At 49.0% G+C, this 24,276-nt stretch overlaps 1 protein-coding gene and 1 long non-coding RNA gene across 4 annotated transcripts in view; one reads left to right on the top strand and one right to left on the bottom strand.

The window, feature by feature from the left end:
• SCAPER (S-phase cyclin A associated protein in the ER) overlaps nt 1-24,276 on the top strand; it is a 3,246,499-nt gene that overhangs the window by 1,869,122 nt on the left and 1,353,101 nt on the right. The window lies entirely within an intron of this gene.
• Nucleotides 1-24,276, bottom strand: part of LOC144826303 (uncharacterized) — an 88,368-nt gene that overhangs the window by 51,954 nt on the left and 12,138 nt on the right. The gene's annotated exons all lie outside the window — the stretch shown is intronic.

Below are 24,276 nucleotides of genomic sequence, written 5' to 3'. Positions count from 1 at the left end.
GCTCACTCCGACCTTTTGGAAGGGAACGTGGGCGGTGCAATGAGGGGGCTCAGAGGTAGTATGGGGTTCTGGCGAACCCTCCCACTTTCGGTGGCTGGGAGAGTAGCGCTCCTAAAAATGATGGCACTCCCACGGTTGCTCTACTTCTTTCGTACTTTGCCGGTATGGATTCCTGTATCCTTTTTCAAGACGCTACGGGCGCTGATGATAGGGTTTATCTGGGAATAAGGCAGACGGCGGGTAGCGTTGAACACCCTGATGCGGCCAAGGGAGGAAGGGGGGGTTGGCGGTCCCAGATTTCGAGTGGTACTACTTAGCGGCACAGCTGCAGTGGCTTACACAAGTCGTAGCGCGTGAGTTTAGAGGCCCTGAAGGACCGCAGGGTAGAGTAATTCCCCGTCATGTGTTGTCATTCATAGTGCTTCGGCAGAAAATTAGGATGGACCAGCTCACTCTTGAGGAGCGCACCCTCTGCCTGTGCTGGACTCGAAGTCAGAAACGAGCGGGTTTTGCTGACCCGTATGCCCCAGAAATTCCCTTGGGCATGTGCACAGCCCCCCCACATGGAGGAGATTGGTTGGCGCTGGCCGGCTGGGAGGAGTGCGGGGTTCACATGATTGGGGACTTATACAGGGACGGTACCCTGTTACCTTTCCAAGATTTGCAGAGTGCCTACGATTTACCGAGGGGGGATTATTTATTACTCGCTGCCCTCGTGACGGGAATTCAGAAACAGTGGAGGATGGGACTGTTGGAACCCCCAACTTCGTTGGGCTGTCAATATGTTACTATGGCAGAGGGTACATTTAAGCTATCACTTGTCTGTATAGGTGGCTGTCCACTGAGAGGCTTTCACCCCTAGATAAGCTAAAGGGAAAATGGGAGGAGGACCTTGGCAGGCTCCTTCCTGAGATGACAAGGCCGCAGCTGTTGAGGAGGGCTTGGAAGGGCAAGCGCAATGCCAGGTTTCAACTGGTCCAATGTTGTACTCTCCACAGGGCCTATCTAACTCCGGTTAAAATTCAACAGTATTTTGGGGGAACTCAATCGCTGTGCCCTAGGTGCAACACAGAAGGCGTTGATTTTGGTCACATGTTTTGGTCCTGCGTGGGACTGGGATCTTATTGGGCAGAATTGGTGGCGTGTTTGAACCGGGTAACGGAGCGTGAGCTGGAGGTAGAGATGGGAACTTGCCTTTTGCTTTGGTTTCCACACACTCCCAATACTAAAATTACTAGCAAGTTTTATGATTTGGGGTTGATAATGGCAAAGAGGGAGCTTGCCATGCATTGGAGAGCGAGAGCGGGAGCTAACTTTCAAAGATGGAAGGCGAGTTTCTTGAATTGGGTGGGTAGCGAAGGGACGCTTCGTCTACAACTAGCCAGACGTACATCTAATGACAAGGCGCTGGAAGCGGCAAGAGCGTGGGGGGCATTAGTTGCAGAGCTCCAACCACCTGTAGAAATGGATGAGGGGGGCGAAGGTAACGCAGGAACAGGTCAAGGCGTAGAGGCCAGGGCGGGGAACACTGGGGAGTATAATGGGGATGGGGACACTTAAACACATACAGAGAGGAGTTCACTCACACACTGTAGGCTAAGAAGTATTGAGGAGTCAGGGCAGGGGCTCAGAGCACACATGAGTAACTAAACGGAACTTCCTGTCTTCCGGGACCGGTGATGGTGTTATCCTCCATTGATTTGTGTTAGATCCTTCGTTACAGGGGGTTTTGCATGTCTAGATGAGGGGGGGTAACCAGGGGCACACTGACAGGGGGATGGGGGTAGAGAGGGAGGCGGGCAGGGAAGTTCGAGGAAGAATGTTGAGAATTGGTTCCTCCTGTTTTACAAGCTGGCTGTTGGACCATCTGCACAATGGTCTTACATGTGATATTGAATTGATGGTATGTTGGATGGAGAATTTCAATAAAAATTCCTTTAAAAAAAATAAAATGCTTCAGCCCCTGGTAGGCCTCTGGGGCACCCATGCCCTTGGTACCTAAGGTACCATATGCTAGGGACTCACAAGGGTGCTCCAGTAACCAATCTGAAGTGTACTTAATGTACATGCAATCAATTTAGAGGGGAAGCAGCTAGGCTGGGGTCCTGGTTAGCAGGCCCCAGCCAGACGAAAGTCGACAAATCAGTGAAAAACAGCAGAAAGTGGGGGTAACCATAGTAAGCAGATCCTACCCTCCTACAGCACTCGCCTGTTTGGTGATAAGGCCGACAGTGCGCTGGAGTGTATCCTTGGGCCTTTCCGCCACGTGCCCAGCCACGTCTACTTTTCATTTCTTTCGTGGCCATGGAAGGGGCGCCCCTGCCCGTTCGTTCAGTCAAAGCCTGCGCAGAACCAAACTCAACCTGGCTGTCGGCGTGAAGGCGGCCAAGGCGGCTCCGGGGGCCGGCGTGAGGGTCAGTCCACCTCCGCCCCCGTGACATCCGCCTCAAAGCCTTCCTAGTCTGAGCATCGGGTCACAACCCAGGCCAGTAGGTGGCAGAATTCAGCATCACCTTCCCCATTGGCGTTCTGTCACTTTCGACAAGTGGGTGCTGCAATTCGTCCGGAGGGGCTACTTCCTCCCCTTCGAGTCTACCCCCCTGCCCTGCCACCTTAGTTCCACCGCATGTTGGGGGATCACTTTGTGCTTCTCCAGCAGGAAGTTATGGCCCTCTTGGCCAAGGGGGCCAGCGAGCGCGTTCCTGGGCCAGAAGTAGGACGTGATTGTTATTCCCACTACTTTCTTGTGCCACATCTTGAACCTCAGAAACGTCAATCGCTTCCTCCGGAAAAAGAAGTTCAAGATGTTGACTCTGGCTCAGGTCTTGACTGCCCTCGACCATGGAGACTGGATGGTAGCGTTGGACTTGCAGGATGCATATTTTCACATCTCCATCCTGCCGGCCCACCGAAGTTACCTGCGGTTCACGGTAGGCCAGGAGCATTTTCAGTTCACCATGCTCCCCTTCGGCCTCGCCAGCGCCACTCGTGTGTTTACGGCAGTGATGGCGGTGGTTGCAGCTCACCTACGCAGGTCAGGGGTGTCAGTCAAGACGGCTTTCCTGGTAGCAATCACCTCTGCCAGAAGAGTGAGTAAGCGCTAGACTCTTTATTCCAAACCTCCATTCCTTTCTGTTCATCCGGACAAGGTGGTTTTGAGGACTCGCCCTTCTTTTTGCCAAATGCTGTCACGCCCTTCCACATCGGGCAGACCATCACTTTGCCCACCTTCTTTCTGCCTCCGCATCCTTCAAAAGAGGAAGAGAGGCTCCACCGTCGGGACCCAAAACGTGCGCTTTCGTTCTATCTGAAGTGCACACAACAGTTCCGCGAGGATGACCAGCTCTTTGTTGGCTACGTGGGCGCCAAAAAAGGTTGGGCTGTGCACAAACAGACCATCTCTCGGTGGGTCGTTCTCTGCATCAAAGCCTGTTACTCATTGGCTAAGAGGGAGCCTCCTGTGGGACTGCGTTCCCATTGTACCAGGACAACGGCAGCCACTACTGCTTTGGGACGTGGCGTTCCCTTGCAGGACATCTGTCAGGCAGCTATGTGGGCCTCGCTGCACACTTTTTCCAAGCATTACTGCCTTGACAGTCAAGTGCGGAGAGACGGCTTCTTTGGCCGTTCTGTTCTCCGTGACTTTTTGGTGTAATCCTGTTCGCAGACCCATCACCTGGGTTGGAATTGCTGGGGTATCTATTCTGAGGTAAGGAATCGATCACTAACGTGTCTCTTTCAGATATACAAGTTACTACTTGTGTAACGATATATCTGTAAGGGACATTAGTTAGTGATAGATTCCTTACCGCCCCACCCCTCCTCCCCGTTCTGCAACCTGATTTCTAAAGTGAAGGACATCCCTTTCAGGGCCCTAGTTTCTTGGCACCAGTGATCAGTTTTTGGCATGGCTCTGCGTTCCTGGCACGGAAAGTCGTGTGCAGAACTGACGTCAGCGCTCATGGATGTTGCCTAAGTAGTGTCCGTGACATCTGAAAGAAACAGGTTAGTATTAGATTCCTTACCTTAGAATATCCCCAGGCGTCAGTCTGGATCCGGAAACTTTTGCGTAGCAGTACCCCTGCGCGTCGGTAGGCGTCGTCTGCAGGCGTCCCCTGCGGCTCCGCGTCGTCGGCGTCGTGCGCCGTGATGACGTCGCTGGAGTATATAGACGCCGCCTCCGCGCGCTGACGTCAGTTCTTCTTTTTTCCGCGCCAGTTAGCGCAGATCCGAAGAGCAGTACTCCGGTCTTTTGACCAAGTTTTTTGTTAACTTCTTTACGGTGCCGGTAGGATGCCCGGTTTCAAGAGTTGTGACGAGTGCGACCGCATGATGTCGGTCACCGACCACCATCGACTCTGCCTCCGGTGTCTGGGCGCGGACCACGACGTGGAGTCCTGCGTCGACTGTCGGGCCTTGACTGGAAAAGCTAGGCGGGAGCGGTCCCGCAAGCTTCTCGAACTCCGGTTGTCGGCCCCGCGTCGAGAGCGGTCCCGGTCCGGTCGGAGGTCGAGGGAGCGGTCGAGGGAGCGGTCGCGGAGCCGCCATGGGCGCTCCGGGAGTCGCCACCATTCCTCCGGCTCGTCAGGTAAGCACAAGAAGTCGGGGCGTCGCCATCGCACCCCCGACTCCCCCCGACGCCCGCGTGCTGCGGCCGGGGGCTCGGGTGACCCCACCCCCGCGGTCCCGCATGGGTCGCCGACGCCGTCTGCCCCACACCTGTCGGTCCCTGGGGAAGGCGCGTCGCGTGAGGAGATCGAGGCCTTCCTCATTGCTATGAGGGCGAGGTCTTCTCCGGCGGGGCCTTCGGCGCCTGCGGGCCCGTCGGTCCCGTCTGGGGGCCCGAGCGGTTCGGGTGCTCCTGCCCCGGCGCCGCCGGTGGCTCCGGCCCCGGCGCCGCTGGTTCCCTCTGGTTCGTCGCCGGCTGGTCTCCCGGCCTCTCCGGCGTCGGTTCCTGTGGGCCAGCCCATGGTACCGCCCCCGCGTGGTGCAGCGACTCCGCCGTCGGCTCCGGCCGGCGTCGGGTCCCCGGCACCGACGCCGCGCGGCGCCACCCCCCTTTCCTCCCCGACTCCGGACTCGGAGCCGGACCGGCGTCGGCCGACGCCGGACCCGACGCCGATGGGGCCTGTTGACCCCGATGTCTATATCGTCGACCCAGAATATGGGTATGACGAGGAGGAGTATGGAGAGGGTTGGGAGGGGTCTGAGGACCCTCTATCCCGTGCCTGCCAGTACGATGTGGACTGGGTAGGTGATCTGGGTGATGCCAGTGGCCTGGACGAGTCGCCCAACCCTGGGTTTGTCTCTCCGTCCCCTGTGGCGTCCGAGGCGGGTGCTGCCTATTCGGTGGTCCTGATGAGGGCTGCCAAGGCCTTACACCTTGAGCTCCCCGTCGCGAAGGTCAAACCGAATATCCTGACGGAAGTTTTTAAACCGCAGTCATGCCCCCAGGAGCCTCTGCTGCCGTTTAATGAGGCCCTGACGGATGTCCTTCTGGGCACCTGGTCCAGGCCCGCCTCTGGTGCGCCGGTTGACCGGAACGTTGCCAGGCGTCACCGTCCCTGCGCGGACGACCCTGCCTTCCTGTCCACCCATCCCTCCCCGGAGAGTCTGGTGATCCAGGCCTCCACTTCGCAGTCCGCATTTCCGTCGGCTCCGCCCGACCGGGAATCAAAGAGGTACGACCAATTCGGAAAGAAAGTGTTTTCCTCTTTGAGTGCTGGGCTGCGGTCTTGTAACACCGCGTGCCTCTTGGGCCGCTACACCCACTCCCTGTGGGATACGGTCGAGGAGTGTTTGCCGCAATGCCCCCAGGAAGTGCGGGACAAGCTCACCCGGGCCTTTGTTGAAGGCCGGGATGCGGCGCGGTACTCGATCCGTTGTGGTCTGGACACCACGGACTCACTGGGACGGGCCATGTCCACTACGGTGGCGATTCGTCGCCATGCCTGGCTGAGATCTGCCAACTTCTCACCAGACGTCCAAAATACGCTTATGGACATGCCATTTGATGGCAGTCGCCTATTTGGTGACAAAGCGGACCACGCGCTGGAGCGCTTCAAGGACTCCAGGGTCACGGCCAAGTCCTTGGGTCTCTCGACCCAGACCCAGCGCCAGCAGACGGGTTCGTTTCGGCCCTTTCGTGGCCAAGGGAGAGGAGGTCCCACACGTGCTGCCAGCCACGCGGCGCAGAGCGCTCCCCAGCGCGGTGGCGCCCGTGGTTTCCGCCGTGGTGGCGGTAGAGGCCAGCGTCGTGGTCAGTCCACGCCTCCCTCCGCTGCGGCATCCAAGCCTTCCTAGTCCGAGCTTTCGGGCTCACGTGACGCCAGTGGGTGGCAGGGTTCGCCATCACCACTCCCGCTGGCGCGCGATAACATCGGACAGGTGGGTGCTGCAGCTTGTCCGAAGGGGCTATGCCCTCCCCTTCGAGTCCACTCCTCCAGCCATGCCACCGCAGAACCACCGTGTGTCGGGGGACCACTTGACACTTCTGCAGGAGGAAGTTACGGCCCTCTTGGCCAAGGGGGCCATCGAGCGCGTTCCTGGGCCAGAAGTAGGGTGTGGTTGCTACTCCCACTACTTTCTGGTACCCAAGAAGGACAAGGGAGGCCTGCGTCCTATCTTGGATCTACGGAACGTCAACGGCTTCCTCCGGAAGGAGAAGTTCAAGATGTTGACTTTGGCTCAGGTCTTGGCTGCTCTAGACCCACACGACTGGATGGTAGCGTTGGACTTGCAGGATGCGTACTTTCACATCCCCGTCCTGCCGGCCCACCGGCGTTACCTGCGGTTCACGGTAGGCCACGAGCATTTTCAGTTTATCGTGCTCCCATTCGGCCTTACCAGCGCCCCACGGGTGTTCACGAAAGTGATGGCGGTGGTCGCAGCTCATCTGCGCCGGTTAGGGGTTTCAGTCTTCCCCTACCTCGACGACTGGCTGTTGAAGGCGGGCTCGCCCCAGACAGTCGTCCACCACCTTCAGATGACGGCAGACCTCCTGCACGAGTTGGGGTTTTCCATCAATGTGCCGAAATCACACCTGTGTCCCTCTCAAAAGCTCCTTTTCATCGGAGCGGTTCTCGACTCGGCGCAGTTTCGGGTTTATCCCCCGGAACGGCGGGTCCGGGATATTCAGGCTCTGATTCCCATCTTTCAGCCGTTATCCCGGGTTTCGGTCAGGTTGACGCTGCGGCTTCTGGGGCTGATGGCCTCCTGCATCCTTCTGGTGCATCACGCCAGGTGGCGGATGCGGGCTCTGCAGTGGGACCTGAAGTTTCAGTGGGCCCAGCATCAGGGCAACCTATCCGACCATGTCCTGATCTCGGAGGGCACTGCGAGACAGTTGCAGTGGTGGCTTACAGACCGCGATTGGGTCAGGGGCAGATCCCTCTCCCTTCCCCAGCCGGAGCACGTGGTTGTGACGGACGCGTCCCTCCAAGGCTGGGGTGGCCACTTGGGAGAGGCGGAGATCAGAGGCCTCTGGTCTCCGGCGGAGTCCCGGCTCCATATCAACATGTTGGAGCTGCGGGCGATTCGCCTGGCACTGAAGGCATTCCTCCCCTTTGTCAACGGGAGTGTAGTGCAGGTGTTCACGGACAACACCACCGCCATGTGGTACTGCAACAAACAGGGCGGTGTGGGGTCGTGGACCCTTTGCCAAGAGGCTCTGCGCCTCTGGCAATGGCTGGAACGTCAGGGCGTGACTCTGACGGTTCAACACCTGGCAGGTTCTCTGAACGCCAGGGCGGACGAACTCAGCCGTCGGTGCTCGGTGGATCACGAATGGCGTCTGAACTCGGATGTGGCGAGAGGCCTCTTTCAGCAATGGGGAGAGCCTTGGTTAGATCTATTCGCCACAGAAGAGAACGCGCAATGTCATCAGTTCTGCGCGTTGGAGTTTCCAAGACGGCACTCGCTCGGCGACGCCTTTCGGCGCGAGTGGAGTTGCGGTCTGTTGTACGCCTTTCCGCCTATACCACTTCTGCCCAGAGTGCTGAAGAAGATCAGGCGCGACCGGGCCCAAGTTATCCTTGTGGCTCCGGACTGGGCTCGAAGGTACTGGTATCCCGAGCTACTCAGCATGACGGTCGGTCCCTCGATCCGCCTGCCCCTTCAGGAGGACCTTCTGTCGCAGCAGCAGGGGACGGTCCTCCACCCGAACCTGTCCAGTCTCCACCTCCATGCGTGGAGATTGAGCGGCGACAGTTGAGGCCATTTGACTTGCCTCCTGAAGTCTGTGATGTCATTCTGGCAGCCAGGCGTCCCTCCACAAAGTCGGTATACGCCTGCCGGTGGAACAGATTTGTGGCATGGTGCACAGCAAAGGCTGTGGATCCCCTTTCTGCCCCTCTATCTGAGGTTCTCCTCTTCCTCCTTTCCCTTGCCCAGCAGGGCTCTGCTCTGGGCACTATCAAGGGCTATCTTTCTGCCCTTTCCGCCTTCTTGAGGCTACCTGATCAGCCATCTTTGTTCAAGTCCCCTATTGTGTTAAGATTCTTAAAGGGCATCACGCACATGTATCCTCCAGCTCCGTTCGTGATGCCTCAGTGGGACTTGAACCTGGTTTTGACTTTCCTGATGTGCGCTCCCTTTGAGCCCCTTCATTCCTGTCCTCTCCGTCTTCTCACCTTAAAGACGGCCTTCCTGGTAGCCGTCACCTCTGCCAGGAGAGTGAGTGAGCTCCAGGCTCTTTCTGTTCAACCTCCTTTCTTGTCTGTTCATCCTGATAAGGTGGTTCTTCGGACCAGACCTTCTTTCCTGCCCAAGGTAGTCTCTGCTTTTCACATTGGGCAGTCCATCACCTTGCCCTCCTTCTTCCCGCCTCCGCATCCTTCAAAGGATGAAGAGCGGCTCCATCGTCTGGACCCAAAACGTGCGCTTTCATTCTATATGGATCGCACACGCCAGTTCCGGGTGGATGACCAACTGTTTGTTGGCTACGTGGGTGAGAAGAAGGGAAGGGCGGTACAGAAACGGACCATCTCTCGGTGGGTCGTCCTGTGCATCAAAGCATGCTACTCTTTGGCTCGGAAGGAGCCTCCTGTTGGGCTGAGGGCCCATTCCACTCGGGCCACGGCGGCTACTACTGCCCTGGGCCGGGGAGTCCCTTTGCAGGACATTTGCCAGGCGGCCACGTGGGCCTCGCTGCACACCTTTGCGAGGCACTACTGCCTGGACAGTCAAGTCCGGAGGGATGGCTTCTTTGGCCGTTCGGTCCTCCAGGACTTTCTGGTGTAGGTTGTATTGGTTCGCAGACCCACCACCGGGGTTGGTATTGCTGGGGTATCTATTCTAAGGTAAGGAATCTAATACTAACCTGTTTCTTTCAGATGAACAAGTTACTTACCTTCGGTAACGATATATCTGTAAGAAACAGTAGTTAGTATTAGATTCCTTACCGCCCCGCCCATCCTCCCCGTTCTGCGAACTGATACCTAGGGTTAGGGACATCCCTTTCAGGGCCCTAGTTTCAAATGGCACCAGTGTTGGTTCTCACATGGCTCTGCGTGTTCTGGCGCGGAAAAGCTGTGTGCAAAGAACTGACGTCAGCGCGCGGAGGCGGCGTCTATATACTCCAGCGACGTCATCACGGCGCACGACGCCGACGACGCGGAGCCGCAGGGGACGCCTGCAGACGACGCCTACCGACGCGCAGGGGTACTGCTACGCAAAAGTTTCCGGATCCAGACTGACGCCTGGGGATATTCTAAGGTAAGGAATCTAATACTAACTACTGTTTCTTACAGATATATCGTTACCGAAGGTAAGTAACTTGTTCGTCATCTCAGCACATATGACGCCAGCGACGGACGCAGAGCCGCACAACACCACCTACTGCCGCGCAGAGGTACTGCTAGCAAAGTTTTCCAGATCAGTCTGACGTCTGGGGATATTCTAAGGTAAGGAACCTATCACTAACTAAGGTCTCTTACAGATATATTGTTACACAAGAAGTAACTTGTGCTCTAACTACAGCCACAGAACACTATTTCCTTAATGGGCTTTAGATAGAACACAGGCTTTAGCCTGAAAATAAACCTTGCAGTGGTTACTTTACTCACTAGCACATCTCACATTTATATGAGACCTTCTATAAAATTCCCTTCATCATCTCCACACAGAATAGAACCTAATCGGGAATGAATTTAATAATTCTTTTGTCACATATCAAAGCTACTAATTTTATATATGGACATAGCTATTTGAATGTACTCGTCGTACTGTCTTGCATGCAATGCATTATGGGTAGGGTTGATTTACCATAGCTTCTGCAGGGTGCAGTAGCATATGTGGCCAAAAGAGGTCCCATGATACCTCTTTTGGCCACATATGGTTCTGCACCCTATAACATGGCTAGACAAAAAACATTGGCATTCATAATACAGGGATGTGGAATTCCTATAGCCCAACGCCCAGGACATATTGTTTGGGGTCAAGGGCAAGAAGTTTACATATGTATTTGGTCCTTGAGACAAGAAGGCCCAACCGCCTGCAGCACAAACCCTTTGGCTGCCAGTTTGCAGTACCACGTTATGGATCAGGGAAGGGCACTGTCTGTAGTTAAGATAATATTGTTGTCCGTATGTTAATGGTGTTCAAACTTGTATTCATGGTTCATTAATTAAAAGACTTTGTTATTAGGTTGAGCGCTCTAAGTAAATGTTGTAAGCTCTGACTGCACTACTGACAGTGGTTCCAGTATAAAAATGTGTACACACTTTTTCAAAGTTTAGCAATATGAGGCTATTTATAATGCTCCCGAAATGCTCTCGGATTTGATGCACAAATGTACAGAAGCTTGAAAGAAAAATTGAGGATTCTTAGCTTTTAGAATAAAATGTTCATAAAAATGAAAGCAGGAAAAAAACATTCGCTAAACTACTGTAAAATTTCAGTTACCATTTCTTGGCAGCATCATTTAGTGACATGTGTTGATGTATGCTAGTATTTCCCAGAAGTATTCATAATGGAAAATCAGTGTAATCAGTTTAAATAAGATTATAGAAAACAAAAATAAACAAGCACTGGCAAAGCCAGCAGGTCTGAAATTGGCATTCAACTTTTTAGTTTTACCAATGTGTGAAATATTTTGGCATGGTTTTTGTAAAACCTTATTGGTGTGGGAACTGCCGGGCCCTCACCATTATATCGAAAAAATGGCAAAAGCTAAAATTGTTTTTGGTCTCAAAAAGCACAGTCTGCCACAGTAGTTACTGTCACTGAACAAAACGACTTTTTGTGCCGATATGCTCCTTAGGAAAAAGCAGAATGCGGTCACTCACGGTGAAGGCAACCGATAGAGAGAGAGACATAATTTTAATAAATGCAAAATGTCATGGTCAACGCCAGACCAAATCAGGGGCCCTATCATGAAAGAAAGTCTCAAAAGTGCACCCATTATATGTCCTTGCAAGAAATGCAGCTATACAGCTTTAGTGTATTCTCTAGAATTTACAGAAGTAAGACATGGAATAGTACTCCTAGAAAATATTTGTGGAGTGCATTTTAGCATGAGCAATTATGCATGTATAGATTTGCTCATACGAAAATCTGAGTGTTTGCAACTTTACTTTACCTCCAACCACCTTTTCCCCCAACTCTGGTAGAAGGTTTACGTCTACCATTGTCAGAGTAGATTTTCAACATTTCTCAGTATGGAAAAAGATTAGAGAAGAGTTGTTGAAAACCATTAGAAGTTAGTAGATTTGCACTGACTCAAAAGGGCATTTGACCCCTGGAACTATTGCTTACCACTACCTTCAACCCCAGTATGTAGATCATAGCAACGTAAGGGTATTGCAAGTATTCAAACACTACTATGGTATGAGTTCTGGCATAAAATAGAGAGGCTAAATCAGAGCTCCTATATTATGAGATTGCTGCCATAATGTGTCGCCGCACTACATGGCACCAAAGGGACAAGTGGATTTGGTTACAGGAAAAGTAGATTTATAAAGCAACCTGCCCCATGTACAAGTAGATATTTAATTAAATACCACCTGATGATAATGCCAATAACTCCAACTTTGCAGGGTGCAGTTCTATATGTGGCCAAAAGAGGTCCCATGCGACCTCTTTTGTCCACATATGGTTCTGCACCCTGCAACATGGCTAGGTAAAACAGGCATTTGCAATGCAATAGGTCTCGCATTTACGCGAGTCTGAGCTATTGGCATTGTAAATGACAATGCTTTTTATTTATGTTTTGGTTTTAAAAATATAAATAAAAGGCATGGTCATTTACAATGCCAATTGCTTAAACTTGCGTAAATGCGAGACCTATTGCATTGCAAATGCTTGTTTTTAAATGGTAGAATATAGAAAATTGGGATTCTTTTGAACGCTCTCCAAGCTGTCATTCATGAATTCCAGGCCAATAGCTGAGCAGACGGATTTGGGGAGTTGAAAAATGGGTGATTTTGTTAAATAATTGATATATTTGTACTATAATGCTAATATTTTCATGTGGGGTGTATTATTGTGCTATAATTGGCTGCTTAATATTCTAAAACCCAAAAGGTATCAAAGAATTACTTCACATATAGTTGTTAAATAAGTTTGAAAAATGTTCAAGCCCACAACTTCATTTATTGCCAAAAATCTTATTAGCTATGGTTATGTTAATGTTGATAGGCTTGTAAAGCGCGACAGCTGACCCAGCAAATAGGCGTTCTGGCGCTGAAAGCAGTGAGATGGACAAGATCAGGGAGGGGCCCCAGGGAAGGCCTACGGAGTGGGAAAGAGAAAGGTTTTTATGGCTTTCCTGAATTCTAGGTAATTGTCAAGCCCACGGATGTGGGCAGGCAGCGTGTTCCACAGGATGGCCGCTCTGTTCCGGAAAGAGCGACCTCCGGCGCGAACCCTCCTAACCCGGGGAACCACCACCAGGTGTTGATAAGATAGCTAAAAATAAATATGGGTAATTACAGACAGAAATGTTCAACAAACAAATACAATAAAACCTGGAGCCCTACTTATAAGGCTTTGTCTGTATCTGCCCACTATTAAAGGGCTAGGCACTGCAAGCTTGTCCAGCGAGTGTGGTCCCAAGGCACTCAGAATGTGCAGCTAAAGCTCTATTTTCTTCCATTAAATTGTATTACTGATACTTTGAAAGTATAGGATTTATGATTTTGGAAATTGTTGCAAACATGGATTGTTGGTACAGGCACCAATAGCATTGCACCATAGTTCACTCGAGCCTGTATTGGTGGCTTAGTATTTATTGTATGTGGACCCCATAACCCTGATATAATATCTTTGGAAAAGGAACTTTATACTGTCCCCAAACAGTTCAAAGGTGATACTGGCTGTCCTGATCAAGAATCTCGAGACTCGTTTTTATAACTGATTCATCCAGTATATGTTGGGAAAGACATCTCATTTGTCCAGTGAATTGAAAAGTGTACTTTTCTTAGATAAAGTTGTAGTTTAGTGAGAGGCATAGCTTTTATTGATATCGCAGGTTCAATAGCCACAGGACCGAGCTGAAATTCCTTTAGACCTTTCTACCAACTGAAGATTCATTTTCCTTACTCACATTGTGGCTTTTCATATGCACATTATCTCAGCCTGCCTACTTTTATCTACTTGTAGTTTTGTCAGCTAAGGAAACCGAGTCACAAAGGGTAAAAGGATGTGCCCAGAGTGCACAATTCTGACAAAAACTGGATTAGATTATGCAGGCACCTGTAACAAGCATGTCGACGATTAGAACTACATCTTATCTCCTTTGTCAGCACTACATAACCCTTAACAAGTGTAAAGACTCTGAGCACTTACAAGTGTTTACCCTGGGCATATTGAACTTAAACTGTTTCTTGGTGCTTTGACAGCTCACTGGAGTGCGTCCTGAGAAGGGCACAAGCACTATAAAAAGAAGTGGGGGAACTAACCAAGTAAAACAATATGCAAATGACCTCATGCCGTCACGACGTAGCGCTATAAAAGAAATAAAATAGTGCTACTTAAATTATTTGTGCAAATACTGGGATAGACTAACCCATCTTTTCAAGTTTATTGAAATACAAAGAAACATACAATGAAGAAACAATCAAAATGATACAACCATATACATTATGTCATATAAATAAAAGTTAAGAAAAATATCATTAAGCAGCAAGGAAAACATAGGGCAATGTCAGTCAACTTATGCATAGAGATAACATCGTAAGCATAATAATATTAAATAAATAACTGATGAATAGCTAGTGAAAAATAGTAAAAGGCATTGGGAGAATCATGGTGGTTTTTGAACGCCATCTGCTCTAGTTTGAGAAGAAGTTGTCGGGGAAGCAACCATGGACAGATAATTGGTTAAGGGGAGCCACAGATGATCTTGTTTGATTGCCAGGGAAATGGGAAAAAGAAAGTTAGTGTAAAGGCGGTGGTGAAAACATACCGCATTCCACCAAGTACGAAAGGTGACATTATTAGCCTGTTTCCAATTGGAGGTAATGAGATGAAAAGCAATAGCTATCAAGAGGCCTCTAAGTGTATAATGTTGCGCAGATTGAGGGTAGATAGAAGAAAGAGAGCCTAGGAAAATGTTGGTAATGGAGAAGGGGGAATGAAGTTTTTAAAAAAAATGGATTTGGGCCAGGGCTCGAAAAATCCGAAGAATGGTACTAGTCCTGCAGGTCTAGTACCTTGGGAAATCCCCTCAACCCAACTACAACCTACTTGACCCCCGTCTCTGAAAACAGAGCAAAAGTGACAAGTTAACAAGATTTAAAGGCATCTTTATTGCTCATTCCCTTTGTGAGCAATAAAAACGCCTTTAAATCTTGTTATCTTGTCACTTTTGCTCCGTTTTCAAAGACAGAGAACAAAAGTTAGTTTGTCTCCCTACTCGCCAGAAAGGGTGGGTAGGACCTAAAAATAGCTCGTCCTCATCAATTCTCCCTCGCAAATGCGAGCGGGCGAGTGGATTTGTCGAGCCCTGATTTGGGCCCAAACAAGCTTCCAAAACTGGAGTATGGATGGGCATTCAAACAGCATATGTTTTAAATCGGCAGAAGGACATGAGCAAGACCAACAAGTAGAAGGAGCGTCTGAGGAAAAAGTCGATAAGGTAAGTGGAGTAAATAAAATTCGATTATAAATGAAAAATAGGGTTTGAGTGGTGTTGGCAGCCCTAGAGGTTTTATGAAGTTTCGACCAAATCTTATCCCAAAAGGGAATTGACCAATCCTGTGAAAAATCTTTTTCCCAGGCTAACTCAACCTTGGACGTAACTCTATCCACTGAATATTGAATTGATTTATAAAGAAAAGAAGCAGAGGGGGAATGATCTAATGCAGATGATATAGGTTGAAGTGGGTTGGGAATGACATTGGTAGTAGGCAGTGATTGAAGATATCGAACAACAATGGGACAAAGTGGAGGAGGAGCTACGTGCGCATCCGAGATGGCCGCATGAGCACAGGGCTCCAGAGGACCCTCGCTGCCTCCCGCATTAATCCTGGACAATATCCTGATTTGATGGAAGGTCATTGAAGACACAGCCCGGCTGATGTACTAGCAGGTTTTTGGGTCGGAATCGGACGCAGGGTCCCTGAGTTCTGCCGTCTTGAAATTTGTGGCCTTTTCCATTGAACAGCCTGGACCTTGAGTTGTAGCAGTGCCCAGGTCGTAATTTAACAACAACGGCTTGAGGGGATCAGACCGCAGCCTCACTTCACTTTCGGTTTCGTTTCTTCAGCGCACCGTCTCCTATCTGCGGTGTGTCTGTTGATCGGACGAGCTCCGATGCCAGCTCATTGAGCTTCGAGCTAGCGACGGATTGGCTGTGTACTCGGATTGGCCCAACTTTGACTCCTGTATTCTTGTGTGTGAATTTTAAGGAGCCATTTGGACCAGATCCCAAGCCTCCCTCCGGGGCACCCGGCTCGCCATGACGGGCAAGCCCGAAGGTGAAAAACGAAAAGTCAAGACCACTATCCGTGGAGGTTCAACCCAGTCAAATGTCATGGATCGCTACACACTTTCTAAAGGATCCCCTGGTGGCGCACCTAAGGCCCGGGAGGAGGCTGTCGACGATCCTGTTGTATCGGCGGAATTAACGCTACAGGACGTGATGGGCGCCATTTCTGGTATTCAGTCTTCTATTGGCCAACAGTATGAAGCCCTGGCTCTGAAGTTGGACACGGTGGCTATTGATGTCAACCTCATTCGAACTGATTTGGCCAAGACGAACGAGAAGGTGAAATCATTGGACCTAAAGACATCCAGCCTTACCACGGATGTGTCCGACTTGCAAACAGAAGTGCGCAACCTTAGGTCTGCTAATGACTTTTTTGCTTGTCGCTTGGAGGATTTTGAAGGCCGTGCACGGCGCAACAATGTGCGTATTATTGGGGTCCCGGAAGATTCTAGTTCACTCGCCACTGATCTTCGGGTGGAGGACCTCATTCTTAATCACCTTGCACCCAAGGGCCTGAGCAAATTCTTTGCCATCGAACGTGCGCACAGAGTGCCAGGGGGACAGGCGAAGCCCGGTTTTTCCCCCGTCTGATTATTGCACGGATCTTCAACTTCAGAGATCGCGACGCCATTTTGCAGGCGGCACGGACAAGCGGCCCCACGCAGTTCGAGAACGCTGCTGTGAACTTTTATCCGGACTTTTCTCAATCGGTCCAGAAACAACAAATGGGATTTCAAGGGGTGAAACGGCGACTAAGAGACATGGAACTAAAATACGCCATGTTATTCCCGGCCCGACTGCGCGTTGAATATGACAATCGAACATTCTTCTTTGTCAGGCCTGAGGAAGCGAGTGATTGGTTGGACACTTTGCCGGCTCGCCGTGCTGGTCAGGAACATGCTGGTGGTGCTTAGGGGTGACTGATAGACCAAGAATGATTATGGTGCCTGTGTCCGGAACACTATTCAACGTCTCCAGCTGAGGCTCACTGACTTCCTTGATCATTCCATTCGTATCTTCGGAGGTAGCGGGGATGGCGGGACCCCTTTCCTCCTCTGGGGATTTTCTTTGTGTAGATTAGTTCTTTGTTTGTAATTGTTAGGGCGACAGGCACACTGCAAATTGGGGTGGCTTTTGAGTCAGTGCAGGGGTGCAGGGTGGGGGGAGTTGTGTTGGGAACGTTGGGGGGAGGGAGGGCTATGTTTTGGAATTGTTTGTTTTTTTCTTTTTCAAGGACGGGTACTTTCATTATCTTTGACATTGGTGTGACGCTCGTTTTGCGCTGAGAGTTCATTGTGGATCTGGATGGGGGGTAGAGGGTTGAGGGTATTATGCTGTAATGTGAATGGGTTGGGTGATCGGATAAAGAGAGGGGTGGTTATGCAGCTGTTGCGGCGCCTTTCGCCTGATGTCGTTTTGCTACAAGAGACACACTTGATAGGAAATACTTGTCACGCTCTTAACAGACGGGGTTATCGTCTTGCTGCCCATTCTGGATTTACATCTAGTTCTAGAGGAGTGGGTATTTTGCTTAGGGTTTCCCTCCCCCTCGAGGTTGACGATGTGATCCTTGACGCCAGGGGTCGATATGTTGCACTTGTTGGGCGGTGGGAGGGACAACCAATTTCATTGGTGTCGGTGTATGTCCCTCCGGGCTTACAATCCACGACATTTACGGACCTGGGGCGTGTGGTTCTGGGTCTCCCGGAGGGTGTTTTGATACTGGGTGGTGATTTTAACTCCGTCCTTTCTGGCAGAATAGACCGCTATCCGCCCCGAGATCTTCCTGCTGCGCAATCCTGGTTGGGTGACTTCCTGGAAACATTGGGTCTTGTAGATGGTTGGAGACTAATGCATCCAGAGCAAACACAGTATACTTTCCATTTGGGAGCTCATGGTAGTCTTTCTAGACTGGATTATATCCTGATACCGGCTGCCCTGTCCCCTTCGATTGGAGAGATTAGACACTTGGCCCGGGGTATATCAGACCACTCCCCTATTTGGTTTCATTTTAATCTTGGCATCGGCGCCGAAGGGAGGGTGGCCCTGATTAACCCCTGGTATCTTCTTAACCCTAAGACTCGCACTGAATTGATTAAATCATTTGACCTGTATTTTACTGAGAATGCCGGTTCTGTATCCTCGCCTGTTTCGTTATGGGAAGCTTTTAAGACTGTTATCAGGGGACAGGCATTGTCTTTGGTGGGGTGTGCTAAGAAATGTAAGAATGAGGCAATTGTTCAGCTCGAGACTGAAATCACAGACCTGGAGACTGCATTGGAAGGAGAGGTGTCTCGAGAAGTATTACATGTCCTCCGCCTTAAACAATTAGAATATAAAACTTTGGTTACTGATGCGGCAAAGATGATGAGTAGGGAACAGCAGGGACGGCTATATGATGTGGGTGATAAAGCAGGAAAATTGATTGCCTGGCTGGACAGAAGGGAGAGAGCGAGTCGAGTGGTTCCGGTGATTGAGACATGTGGTGGTGTGCGTGTAACGGACCCTGTTGAAATTGTTGACTGCTTTGCTGATTATTTTCGAGAGGTCTATACCTCGGTGTCCGACAGGACCGAGGAGGATTCGCAGTTGTTGCTTCGAGATATAGCACTTCAATGTTTGTCGGAATCGGATCGGGATTGTTTGGATGCCACGCCCTCGGTGGCTGAGGTGGCTCTCGCACTACGCTCCATTCGTTCCGGCAAGGCTCTGGGTCCCAATGGCCTTCCTGTTGAACTGTATAAATTACGCCCTGATACTCTAGCTCCCTATGTCCGTGATATGTTTTTGGCTGCGCGAGAAAGTGGCTCCCTCCCCAGAGATCAGCGTCTTGCTACCATTGTGGTGATCCACAAGGAGGGTATACCACGGGATCGCTGCTCGTCTTATAGACCCATTTCGCTCTTAAATGCGGAGCCTAAGATCCACGCCAAACTGCTTGCTAATCGTCTGATTACGGTTATTAGCGACCTGATTCATCCGGATCAATCGGGTTTTATCCCGCACCGTAACACGGCATTAAATTTGCGACGTTTGCCTGGTGTTCTCGCGAGGGCCCCGACGCTGCATGAACCGGCCATCTTGGCGTCCTTGGACGCCACGATGGCCTTTGATACAATCGAATGGTCTTATCTCTGGGCGGTACTCGCCAAATTTGGATTCGGCGCTGGTTTTATTGGTTGGGTCAAACTCCTATATGAAACGCCACTGGCACAGGTGGTGGTTAACGGCCGTGTCTCCGTGCCTTTTACTCTTGGGAGAGGCACGCGGCAGGGATATCCGTTGTCCCCGCTCCTCTTTGCTTTGGCGTTGGGAGCCACTCGCCGCTTGGCTACGGTGGGAACCTTCGTTGAAGGGTATATACGCTGGACGCCGGAATTTGAAGATCGCATTTCCTTATACGCGGATGATATTTTATTGTACCTTACATCTCCCCAAATATCGCTCAACGTATTGTTTGATGTACTTAACTCCTTCGGGAAGAACTCGGGCCTTATCATTAATTGGTCGAAATCCTACATTTATGTACTTGCGGGTGATGTCCCTCGTTTGCCGCGGGGCTGTCCCATTCAGTTGTCGCAGTCTGGCTTTAAGTACTTGGGTGTGTTTATCTCGTTGGATCCGGCGGTTCACTATGAACGCAATTTACTTCCCCCACTCCAAAGGTTGCGCTCCGATGTAGCGCGTTGGCGTAAATTACCGTTATCTCCCCTAGGGCGTGCGGCCCTTTTTAAAATGATGTCCTTACCGCGGTTCCTCTACGCACTTCAGAATAGTTTTGATGTCATCCCGCCGAAATATTTTCGGGAAGTGGAATCGTTGCAGAGGCAATTAATTTGGGACGGACGTTCACGCATCGCTCTGCCAAAATTGACACTTCCTTGGTATGATGGCGGTATAGCGCTCCCGGATATTCGTAGGTATTATTGGGCCTCCCACCTTGCTGCCATCAACCACGGGATGTATGGCCCGGCGTTGAATCCAACATTTGAAATGGATAAGTGGCTGCTCCCGGGTGGTGATTACTACAGGACGCTTTATTCGGGACCCTTGCGTTCACAACTCTCGGGACCTACCGCTATAGCCGTGCGGGTATGGCATAGCGCAACGGCGGCTATGGGCTGGAGTGATAAACTAACTGGTGCAACTCCGCTCTATGCCTCCTGCGAAGTTGGGTGGCCTGTGGAAAACGAAGGGATTTGATAAATGGGACACGATCGGTATTAGTAAGTGCGTGATCTCTGGGTTAAAGGAGAGGTGAAAACCTTCTCGGATCTGCAAGTAGAGTATAAGCTAAGTGACAGGGAAAAATTTTGTTATGTCCAGGTACGCCATGCTCTGAAATCTGTATTGCCAGTGGGTAGTGATATTCCGGAATCCTCTCCCCTCGAAGATCGTATACTAGACGGTTATGTGCCAGACAGTACTATCTCATTGTTCTATAAGAAAATGATTAATGACGATCGAGTCTGCTTGATCGCCTTCGTGAAGCTTGGATTGCTGATGGTATTGAACTGGATGATGAGGACTGGCAGTCCGGGATCTCCTCTCCCAGGGAGGTGGCGATTTCGGCCCTCCTCCGTCTGGTCCAACTCAAGATCCTCCACAGAATCTATGTCACCGGTCCTCGTCTGGTCCATATGGGATACTCCACGGATGGCATGTGTAGGCGTGGGTGTGGTCTCCTTGGCACCTATCTCCATATCATATGGGAATGCCCTGAGGTGGTGCGATTTTGGAAACGTATAAATGAGGTGATGGATGAAGTAACGGGTGTTGTGATGACACCGGAAGCCCGACAATGTTTATTGAATGTGTGGAGTCCGAATGATTATGACGTGTCGCAGCTTCGGTGGGTGACTCTTGCCAATATGGTTGCGAAGAGGGATATTGCACAGCTGTGGGGGTCCCCAAGGCCGCCTACAGTGACTGCTTGGAAAGAGAGTCTGGACTGGTGCATGTTTAGAGAGAAGACAGTGTATATGGCACGAGGCAGACCCAAAAAATGGGGGAAGATTTGGAAACAATGGAACTCATACCGTGGAGATATCTGTACGCCCCCACTCACTGCGATTCCTAGTCCGTCCCAGTCGCCCTGACCTACATTCCTTCTAGCTGTGGTATATTGTGCTGTTCATATGCAATTCTACCTTTGACGCCCTCCCCTCATCTGTATTCAAATAATCTTTTCTCCTGTTGTCATATATCTCCCGTCCTCCTTGAGCGCAGACCTAATGACTGTATTATTGCTGTATCGCCTTGATTGTATGTTTGATGTGTTGTTTTCTTTTGTTTTATATAATTAAAAGTTACAAAAAAAAAAGAATGGGACGAAGTGAATTATATTGTGAACGAAAAGAAGAAGGTAAGGAAAACTGAGATTGAAGATCAATGAAGGAAAGAGGTTGATTATGAGAAATAAGTTGGGAAATCCATCTCAAACCATGAGAGTACCAAGTCTTCCAGAAGATGGAGCGATTTCGAATCTTAAGATGTTTATTATGGCAAATAGGTTGTGAATGAGTAGAATGGATAGATGGGTAAGAGGAGGATAAAAAAGGAATAAGGAGATTGCGAGAATGGGAGATGGGATTACGAAGGGAAGCCATGCTAGATGTAAAGGATAGGATTTCGCGAAATTCAAAGGGAACAAGAAAGTAAGATTCTAATTGAAGCCAGAGAGGAGAGTAAAAAGGAAGGTCAGATGAAAGCCATCGTGTAGCTTGTTTCAAGGAGAAAGCTCGATGATAGGTCTTAAAGTCAGGGAATTTAAGACCTCCAGTGGATTTATCTTTCTTCAAAGTAGCGTTAGCAATACGAGAGCGCTTACCCTTCCACAGAAATTTAAGTAGAATAGAATCAATTTTCTTAAAATAATGATTGCGAATATGAATAAGGATCATAGAAATGGTGTATAATATAAGTGGTGCTAGCATCATTTTAATGGAATCAAGACGACCCCACCAAGAGAGAAAGAGAGAGTTCCAACGGGTAATGGCGACATTCAATTTTTTAAATACATGTTCAAAGTTTAATTTAAGAGTATCAGACAAAAGAGGGACAAACCAAATTCCTAAATACTTAATCTTTGATGGTTGCCAAGAGAAACCAGAATGTTCAAAAAGATGTTTTTGACAAAGAGAATTTAAGGGCAACATTTCACATTTATCGGCATTAAGACGGTAACCAGAAACTTTGAAAAAGGAAGAGACCTGTTGTAAGAAGAAAGGAAGAGAAGATTGTGAATCAGAGCAATATAAAAGAATGTCATCAGCGTAAACCGAGAGTTTCACTTGGTGAGGGCCAAAATGAAAACCAGAAATATTAGCATCTTGTCTAATTTTAGTGAGAAAGGGTTCCAAAGCTAAAACAAATAATAAAGGGGACAATGGGCAACCTTGCCTGACACCTCTTTGTAATGGAAAATAATACGAAACCATGCCATTTGCGAAAATTGATGCCTGAGGGCTCGAATAAAGTAAAGAGATATAAGAAATAAACTTAGGCGGAAAGCCTGCCCACCTGAGAGCCTGAAACATAAAATCCCAACTTATCCTATCGAAAGCCTTCTCAGCATCTAGGGAGATAGCGGCCAAAGATGAGAAAGCGAGAGAGCTTTGCTTAAAATATTGAAAAAGACACGGGAATTATCCGAAGAGAGTCGACCTTTAACGAAACCTGATTGTTCAGGACCAATTAAATCAGGCAAAAGAGGATGCATTCTAAGAGCCAAAATTTTGGCAAAGATTTTATAATCGGTGTTTACCAATGAAATAGGACGATAATTCTTGCATTGAGAATGATCTTTATCTTTCTTAGGGATTAAACAAATCAAAGCTTCTTGAAATGTACCACGGAAGAGCCTGAGTCAGAAAAGGTTTGAAATAAAAGTAATAATTTTGGTAAGAGAAGACAAGCAAAATGACTGTAAAATTCGATGGTAAAACCATCAGGGCCAGGAGTTTTGCCATGTCTTAATACCGAGACGGCATGAGAGATTTCTGCAAGAGAAATATCAGAATCTAGGGATCCAAAGTCTACGTGATCGGAAGGAGGTGGGGGAATATTTTGAAAGTAGGAGAGAAGATCAGCCGAATCAGGGCAAGTTTCGGGAGCATAGAGTTTTATAGAAAGCGACAAATTCATTTAAAATATCTTTATCTTTAAATAAGAAGACACCAGCAGGGCCTTGAATAGATTCAATTTTCGTTCTTTCCTTCCGTATTTTAAGGTAATTGGCTATTAATTTCCCCATTCTAACGTAACGTGAATTACATTTCAATAAAAAAATCGAAGCAGCTTTTGTGGTAAATTTATTGAAAGAAAATTTGGCATCAATAAGATCCCTAAGAGAGGAGTCAGTATTGTAGTGATAATAAATGTATTCAAGTTTTTTGATCTTATTCAGAAGTTGAGCCGATTGAGCTTCTAAATATTTTTTCTTTTAGGAGACGAAATTAATAATAAAACCTCTAGCAGCTGCCTTGAAAGATTCCCACACCATAACAATAGGAGAATCAGGGGTTTGGTTAATCACAAAAAATTCAATAGCAAATGTATTGAACTTAGTACAAAAGGTGGGGTCAAGGAGTAAGGAATTATTAAACCTCCATCTTCCAGGATGAGGGGAAAAGGGAATGAGGTTGATATCAACAAAAACAGGTGCGTGGTCTGAAATTAAAATAGATCCAATGTCAGAATGAAGGGTGAGTTGAGCTAGGGATTTACTGTGAAAAAGATAATCAATACAGGATTGTAAGTGATGGGAAGGAGAGTAAAAACTATATTCTGTAAGGTCAGGTTGACAAAGTCTCCAAATGTCAACTAGTGCATTATGATGAATAGAGGCAGTAAACTAAGAGTGCATTTTGGAAGTGGAAAATGTAACTTTGTAATTCCTATCCAAGATAGGATCTAGAATTTGGTTGCAGTCACCACCAAAGATAATATAATCATCATTAAGTGTAACCAATATTTCCGAGATAGCAGGCCAAAAAGATTTATCAATACCAGTAGAAGCATAAACATTAAAAATAACTACAGGAATCTTATCTATATTTAGTTTAACAAGCACCCAACGACCATCAACATCGCATTCTTGAGAAACAATAGAAACATTCAACTTTTTATGACATAAAATCACAACTCCATTTTTGTTATGTTATGTTATGTCAAAGGGAGTCTTATAGAGCGCTCGGCTACTCGGGCAGAGTGTCCCGGCGCTATACAGATCTGTAGAGGTACGGCCAAGAAGACGCAGGCGAACTACTGTCCAAACAGCCACATCTTGAGCCCCTTCCTGAAGGATAACAGATTGTCTAATTTCCTGAGGGAAAGGGGCAGTTTGT

Source organism: Lissotriton helveticus, chromosome 3_2 (genome assembly GCF_964261635.1).
Source record: "Lissotriton helveticus chromosome 3_2, aLisHel1.1, whole genome shotgun sequence".
In the NCBI taxonomy this organism is placed as follows: domain Eukaryota; kingdom Metazoa; phylum Chordata; class Amphibia; order Caudata; family Salamandridae; genus Lissotriton; species Lissotriton helveticus.
This window is presented reverse-complemented; position numbering and strand designations above follow the sequence as displayed.